Genomic DNA, 9,163 nt, shown 5'->3' on the forward strand with positions numbered 1-9,163 from the left:
AAAAAAAAAAGAAATTTATAGAAGCCAGCATATTATACTTTCCATGTACTAGAAAATTATTTAGTATATACCATTATGAAATTAGTAATCAAATCATACAATAAACTGACAATATATTAATAAAATTTAAAAGTTTGTTCAAAAATGTTACATGTGGATTGTGTTTAAATTTACCATCTTCGGGGATATATGAGTCAGCAAGTGCACTTACTACACAAGCATGAGTTTGGATGCCCATCACCCACATAAAAAAGATACGTGAGGCCTTGCATATGCCTTCAGTGTGGGGACAGACAATAAGATCACTTGTATGTGCTAACCACCAGCTGAGCTCCATTTTCAGTGAGACTCTCTGTCTCCAGGGATTAGACAGAAAGTGATAAATCAGGGTACATGATGCCTTCTCTTGACCTCTGTGCATGCACAGGAGTGTGTACCTGCATGCATATATAAGCATATATCACATTTCCACACAAGCATGCACACAAAAAATTAAAAGTAAAATGAAATATATATATAATCATGATTGTGAAAGCTTAACTGTGACACTGCTACCTTGTTACAATTCTTTGTTTAGAAGAGTTTTAATCATAAAATGAAGCACATGGTGGATATACTCTTATTAACACTGCTCTGTTATTGTAGTTTGTTTGTTTTGAGATCTATAGCCTCACTATGTAAAGAAAGTTGGCCTTAGTCTCACAATGATCAGCCTGCCTCTGCCTCCAGAGTGCTGGGATTAATGGCCTGCTCCACCATGCCTGGACATAATGCTTCAGTGTCGAATCACTTAGTGTTGAATCGCTATTTATCTTAGATGCTGTTTTTGAAAATTAGATTTAAAGCTACATGTGTGGCCTTTGCGATGGGCCAAAACACTTAACTTCAAGCTTGACCATATGAGTTTAATCCTTGACGTACACACAGTAGAAAAAGAGAACACACTCCCAAAGTGGCCCTCTGACACACGCATACTCATTAACACACAGGAACGCATATATAAGCACAAGTAAATAAATTGAAAAACACAAATATCTGTAAAATTTAATATTTGTAAAAATTCAGATATTTGTAAAAAGCTTTTAATAAATGAAATAGATATTATGAAATTAAGTTTTAATCATGTAATCATTGACTTAGTGATGTTTGTATAGATCCTGCACTTTGGTTTTAGAACATTTTCATCACCTACAAAAGAATTTCCATATCAATAGTAATCAGTCTCTTTCAGATTCTCTCTTCTGCCCCTGTTACCTAACAATTTATTCTTTCTTTATGAATAGACCTGGTTCACAAATTTCATCTACATTACTTTTTATTATTATTAAATCTTATTTTTGTTATTTAAATTTTTTATTTATTTTTATGTGTATGAGTATTATGTCTGTACATATGTAAGTGCACCCATGTCATACAATGCCACAGAGGACAAAAGACGGCATCAGATCTCTGGAACTGTATTTATGGATGGTTGTTAGCTGCCATGTGGATGGTGTGATTCAAACCTGGGTCTTCTGCAAGATCAGCCAGTGCTCTTAACCACTGAGCCACCTGTCCAGGCCTTAAATCCTATTGTCTTAATATGAGTTATTATTCAAGGATTATTTCAGTAGGTCCTAAAAAAATTACTGCAGAAATCAAATTATTGCATTTTGCCATTCTGCAACTAAATACAAATAGTTATTCCATTTTATACTATAATGGGTGAGCACAATTATCTTAAAACAATGTAATAAACTATAAAGTGTAATATTTCAAAAAATTAAAGAACAATTAGGAGGATTTATACACTTTATTTAGAGCTCCCTAAGGAGCAGCTTCTGGCTCTTTCCTTTGACAGTACTTCCTGGCTCACTCACACTCTTCCATGTAAACTATTAGAGCATTAATTTAGAGCTAAACATTCCATGAAAATTCCTTTACTTAATCCAGTGGGAAAGAATTAACATATTTTTCAATATTCTACTGTACTTATTTCCAGTTTTCCCAATTTAAGCTACTTTCCTTAAATGTTGCCTAAGTCTATGGTAATTTGATTTCATATATTCATTTCAATGATATACATTAGTGCCATTGAAATTAATTTCAATACAGCGTTTTAAAAAGTATTTAGAAGAGAAATAGTTTCAAAGTAAATTAAAGCATATATCAAAATTATGCAGCTATCTAAGAAAGAACAGTGTTCAGAAATAATTATATTTCAAGATGGGGGAAAATGCCTAAGGTATGGTTCATTTAAATTGTGGCCTACACCATTTTGAAAAAACAAGGAAACCAAAATCATATATTACCTTCATTTAATTTTGAATTTAGTTCTGACAAATTCATTTTCTTATGCCTCATACATTCAGTGGCCCAATGTAGGTTTCGTGTTCCAGTACCAGGTACTAAATGATTAAAGCTATGCAATGAACATGAGATGATCAAGTCTAGGTACTTGACTTCTATTCATGACTCTAGCACAATTGATCAAATGATGTCAGTTGAATTCTTCCCTACACAGTTTGGTTTCTAAAATGTTAAATCTATAATGTTTTCTGCATTTTATCATAATACAATGTGGAACTTCACAGAAACATTAAACAAATAAAGACTTCTAAGGAACTGTTTTAATATCATTTCTGTTGTATGATAGAAAGCAGCTTAGGGGAGAAATCAGTTTATTTCTGTTTGCAATTCCAGGTTACAGTCTTTTCTGCTTGCAGTTTGAAGTTACAGTACATTTAGCTTAAAATTTGAAGCCATAGCAGCAAGATCTTGAGACAGCTGGTCGCAAGTCACATCACACCCAGAGTCCAAAGGAGCAGATAGAAGTGCATGCATTCATGCTTTTTTTGCTTGCTTTCAGGTACCATACTCTTATGCTGCTCAAAATCTGCTTCTTAGAGAATGGTAATGGTAATGCTCACAGTGGGCTGAGTCTTCCTTAAATAACCAACAAGTAGGACAATTCCTCCAAGCCATCCACATCTTGATAATTAAGCATGAAGACTCTATTCTCAGGTAATTCGTGATTGGGTCATGCTGATACTTAAAACTAATCAGCACAAATAACCTTTGAATTTACTTAATTGTCTTTGAGACATGAAATATACAGAATGTTATGCTGTCAGAGTATTTATGGACATATACAACACTAGTTTAAATAAAACAATATTTTTCAGTGAAATGAAGGGATCAGCATACTTTTGCCAAATTTTTCCCACACAAAAATCCATAAAATATTTTCTTTTTGTTGTTTTTTGTTTGTTTGTATGTTTGTTTTGAGACAGGGTCTCCTTGTAACCCCAGCTGTCCTGGAACTCACTATGTAGACCAGGCTGGCCTCGGACTCACAAAGATCCACCTGCCTCTGCAAAATATTTTCTTTTGATTGTTGTCAAAAGTGATTAAAGGTAAGATGTATTTTAATTATATTTCAAATTTACAGTTTATTTACATAATTTAGTTTTTCAGTGAAATTAGTGTTTCAAAGTGATAAAAATACATGAAGAAGATATGGTTACCTGAGAAAGTCCATGGTACTCTAGGACTACATTCATTCTATTTTCAAATAAATAGGGAGTAAAGAGTGAAATGTCTCCACATAGAAATTGCAAGGTTTAAATATACCTGTTACATGCATCAATAAGCATAATTTCTTTTGTCGACTTGTCAGGAAACATACTCCAATTTGGGCACTGCTATCATCCTGTCTGTTTCAATAAATCACTTGGAACTTATCATCAGTGTAAACATCAAATCAATCCAGATAACATCAGAGACCCTTCATTGCTTCCTCCTTCAACAAGGACACTGAACTTCTGTCTTAAATGCTCTGAAGTTATTATTCTCAGAAACAGACACAGACACACACATGCACACACACACACACACACACACAGAATAAGGGCTGATGCTTGTGCTCCCCACATTCATGCATTCAGCTCTTAATCATCACAAAAGAGCAATAGGAAGTCTGGCCTTTTAAAGGTGATCAGCTCAGGGCGGTGCAACATTCATGAATGTGTTTGTGACAATTTAAAAGAGAACCCTGAAGATTTACTCTCCTTTTCTTGCACATGCAGTCACAAGACAACATAACAGTTGATGTGCCATGAAACTGACTCTCTTCAGACTCAAATCTTATAATTTTTAGAATGCAGGACTATGAGAAAGTGAATCTCTGCTCTTTAAGAATTTCAGTGGATGACATTTTTGAAATAGTGCACTTAATATACTAAAATAAAATTTATATTTTAATTTTCTCAATGATAATAATACCACAATAGCAATAATATATTCAATAAATTACGTACAAAATTTATATATAATCATAAGCAGACTAGAACTCAGATATACATAATGTATATATCAAAATGAAAATATAATGTGAATCAACATTGTAATAATCATGATGGCTTGGGTGTGTACTTTATGTGACTACCTCACATAAGGAGACTTTGTTTTTAATTGTGGTTAAATAGAGCAAGCAAGATAGCCTGTGGATAAAGGTACTTGTCACCAAGTCTGATTTTACCCATGTAGTAGAAAGAGAGATTAGTTTCTCACAAGTTGTCCTCTGACCTGTGCACATTTGTCATGGCTTGCATGTGCCTGCACTACATACCACAGCAACACACACAAAATAAATAATAAATAAGTAAATAAATAAGTGGAAAATATAAGAAGTATGTTAGAAGGGGATAATGAAATTCTGTTTTGAGAAATTCTTTAATGATGTGTGTAAATATATTATAAAATATGAACTGATTTAGGCAAGTAAGGTGTTGCACACTTGTAATACCACTACTAGAACTAGAGGCTACTCTGAGCTACATAGACACACTCATTCTCCAAAAATCAATAAACAATGAATTAATATATGAAAAATAAAACAATATAACTTATTATAAAACATAATAACATATATTCTGTGTATATACCTACAATTATATTTATATGATGGAAATATTTAACTTAGATAGCACTTACTATTATATTGTGAAAAATTATTTTGTTAAATAAATTATAAATGGAGATAACATCTTCTCTATAGCAGATTATTGGCTATGACTGCTTCATTTTATACAAAGTGAATATTTTTCCCAATATAATTTTATATATTTATGCTTATGTTGGAATTTGAGGAAGAAAAACATTTGATGTGTTTTCAGCAATTATTTAAATTACTGCATACATAAATATTTATATTCATTTCTTTTTGTACATGTTTGCAATTGGACTTTGTTGTTATTTATCTAACAATGTGGGATGGGCTATTGTTTATGTTCTGCAAGTGTTGATGAAATAATCATTTTCCTAAAGTTAGAAGTGAAGAAGTAGTTAAAAATAAGTTTTTGAGTTCATGATATTATCCACTACTCCATAAGCATGCTATATTCTCTGAATTATAATAATAGACATTATATAATAAACATTAAATGTTGGTAAATAACTAAAGATAAGTAATTAAAAATATATTACCCTAATTTATACATATATTGGGAAATGTTCTTCCTATCTGATAAACATATAATGATTTGTCTAGCATGCTATGTTTAGAAAATTGCTATGTATTATTAAAACTTTAATTAAATCCCCTTTCAAAATATTAATTTGACTATTCTAGGATATGTACTCAAATATATTATTTTAAGTTTATAACACAAACTCCTTTTTGTTAATCATTCTTTCATAGATAGTTTGAAGGTAAATGAACAATGTTCAGTTTATGCAGAGAATAAACCCTCTTGGATCATCACTCTCATGTGAATTAATTCTTGCATTCTCAGTTTAATGACGTTGTCACCATATTGCCAAAGAAGTGGCACACACATAACTTGAGTGACAGGAACTATTAGTACATTTCAAAATGTTGAGCTCAGTGGTGAGGCATAATCCAGAATCTCTCATTGCTATATGTGGTAGTCATTAAAAGATATGAAGAGGCTGATTAACAGTGACAAGAGTAATAATATCCCCAGTGACCTCAGTGGAAATGGAAACTAGAAGGTGTCAAGATAAATGCAAAATGCATTTATTATTTCAACTTATTAATTAGGACTGAAAGAGTTGTATTATCATTCTTGAGTATTTTACATAGTTTCACGAAAACCTTTTGTTCATGATCATACATAAGCTCACACTATACAACTGGATAGATAAGAAAGTAACTGCCCAAAATTTGGAGGATTCTAAAGATACCCATATTAAAATTAAAAAACTGGTTTTATAGTATTATGATGTAAATTTGATATGTAATTTAGTAATAAATATTCGGTAAGAATATTAAAAGATATATGCAAAATTTTTCTAATAAAGGTAACTTGATTTTTTGGTAACATGAGAATTAAGGAACATTGTATATAATAAATTATACTTCTTCAGTTGCCTATGAGCCGTAACTCAAAAATACATTTACATTATGGAAAATAAATCATTCTGACCCCAAAGTCTAAATTTTCTTCTACAAATGATGAAGGAAAGAAAGATGAATTCATATTTAGGAGCTAAAGGAGCCAGTTAGAACTCCGCAATCCTCAGAAAAGTAGCTCTGGAATCCTAGTGAACAGAGGAACATAGGAACTTTACTAGTAATCAGGACCCTGAAAAGTAAAACAAGGAAGGAATAGAACTTCAGATGTAATGAAAGACATACAACTACCCAAGGTCCCCCGAGAAAGATAGAAAAAAAATTCCATCAGTAAGATCACCTTGACAGCAATAGGGTACAAAGAAACTTCTGATGAACTATTAATTGGGTTAAAAATTAAGAACTTAAATGGAAGAAAAATCTCTCAATAATATCTGAAAATTCAAAGCTTCAAACACTCGCAAATCTAAATGCGTTGAGTGAGACATGATGCCTGAAGATGAAAATTTAAGCCAATGATGCTTTATCATTCAAAAATTATTTAAAATATTATGTGGTGTTACATTTGGGCTTCATGTACAAGATATGCATGAACATAGCTTAATTTTGTATTCATACATAGGTCAGTTTTCTCATGATAATTCATTATATAAATAAAACTGTTCAAGAAATTTGGAAAAATCTGAATTGTAAAATAGTTTCTCTGTGCCTACATAAAAACACACAATTTTAGATGCATCTGTAGTATATGAAAATTGCTGACATTCTGAGTATCCCTTAATATAAGGAATAATATCTATATTATGACTGATGCACTTATATATTTAAAAACTGGGATAGAGCTTCATAATAAAAATTGAAAAGAATATTCAGAGAAATGAAAACTATATAAAATAATAAGGCAATTCAATCAGTAATAATAACATAAACCTCATTAGTTATGCTACTGCTATTATGTGAAGGTCCCAATTCAACTTACATAAAATAGCAATGCATGAACAATGGTAATGTATGCATTCTATGGTCTTCATATATATGCAGTAAAGCCAAGAAGACATTCCTGGATATGATCACTTACTAGTTTTCTGAGGAAGGTGTAACAAGTATCACAATGAGGATGGCCAGAAAGAGGAAATATATTCTTTCAATGTCGTCCTGGGGTCTTCAGATACAAAAACATAGAACTAGTAGGATCACACTCCCTTTGATGCCTCTGATAATTTTCACTCCTTTTGGGGAATTCTAGGTCACTTCAGGTTTCGTGGGCTACCACTTCAAGCTCAAGGTTTGCCATCAACTTGGAAATAATGCTTAAAACAAGCAAATTATTTATTCTGCAAACAGTGAGAAATGAGATACAATTGATGACTATTCCAAAAATTCAGAACTAAATCCTAATGGTCCTAAGAAACTTGAGACACAGAGATATTTATTGTTCCATTCATGTCTATGATACAGACTAAAAGAATACTTATATCCTGACATTCATATCAGTGATTATGGACATTTTAATTAGTACCAAAATTCATATAATATACTTTGATGCACATGGATATGTTTTCAAATTTTATAGCAAATAAAGAAGAAATATTTCTAAAAGTCTGCCTTCTTCTAAAATGTCAGTCCATTATCTCAGCTATGTCAGGGCCCTTGAATGTTCCTTGGGGATTTCCAAATGGGCTTGGTGCACTCCAATCCCGTACCTCTTTAGGCCTTTTGTCTCTGCTTTTAGAAAACTTGTAGTTCCCAGATCTGGGAGCTTTCACAGACCTGCCTTGAGAAACATCTTTATAGAGCAGATGTTGATTAGCACAGAGAACCCCAAGTGGCCAACATTCAGAGAATAAGATACTATAGAGCACTTACCCTTGAATAGGACACCTGTATCAAATTTCTGCCTCTCAAGGCTCAGGGATCATTGTCAAAGAAGAGAGGAGACAGAAAGATTATAAGAGCCAGAGGAGATGGGTGACCACAGGAAAATATAGATTTCCATACAGCCAATCAGTTATTCATATGAACTCATGGAATTAAAGACAGTATGCACAAGTCCCATATAAACGCAAACCAGACAAAAATCCCAACACAGATGTGGGGAAGTGGGTAAGAAACCCAGCCCTACCTGGGGAAGCACTGGCAAGTGTCAACTGTCAGGAAAGGCAGATTTGGTGTCTTTTAAGGTGGAGACACTTGGTAGATTTGACCTGTGGATGAACCCACATCTAAGGGCATCTGGAGACACATACTTGACTCCATAGGTCATAATATATTTGTATATTAGAGTACAAGAAACTTGGTGAGGGCTTAGTAAGAGGGGACTGGAGGAGATATGGGAGGGAATTGAAATATAATAAAAGTATGCATGAAAGCCTCAAAATTTCAATAAAGAACGGAAAAAATGTATTAAAACAACCAATATGTATAAGTTAACTGATTGATTAAAATATTACATAATTACTTCTATGTAATAATTAATTTATAGGTTTAGGTAAACACTATATATATATATATATATATATATTACTTTATATATATTTTTAAAATTTCAGAACTTAGGTCTACTAAGATTCAGATAAGTGTGTAGTATTCTAGGGGTTTAGTGAGGTATGCCATTTGGGTATGTGTAAATATACTTTATAATGTTTATGCAACAGAATCTCCTATAACAAATTTCTCAGATTATATCTCTATCAACAAGACAGGGACACAAGGCTAGTAATGCAAAATGCTATAGTGAAACTATTTTAGAACTCTTATTCCTAAAATAAAAGCCAAATTTTGGAAATGAAAAAGATATTTAACTTACTG

General features: G+C 32.3%; 1 pseudogene across 1 annotated transcript in view; it reads left to right on the plus strand.

The window, feature by feature from the left end:
* LOC103744293 overlaps positions 1-5,754 on the plus strand; it is a 12,530-nt pseudogene extending 6,776 nt beyond the window's left edge. Inside the window, exon 2 of the transcript XR_001872757.2 lies at positions 5,681-5,754. The product of XR_001872757.2 is annotated as a eukaryotic translation initiation factor 4 gamma 1 pseudogene (transcript). The remainder of the gene's footprint in view (positions 1-5,680) is intronic.
* Positions 5,755-9,163: the final 3,409 nt, after the last annotated feature.

The sequence above is a fragment of the Nannospalax galili genome, unplaced genomic scaffold (genome assembly GCF_000622305.1).
Source record: "Nannospalax galili isolate Female #2095 unplaced genomic scaffold, S.galili_v1.0 scaffold600, whole genome shotgun sequence".
Classification (NCBI taxonomy): domain Eukaryota; kingdom Metazoa; phylum Chordata; class Mammalia; order Rodentia; family Spalacidae; genus Nannospalax; species Nannospalax galili.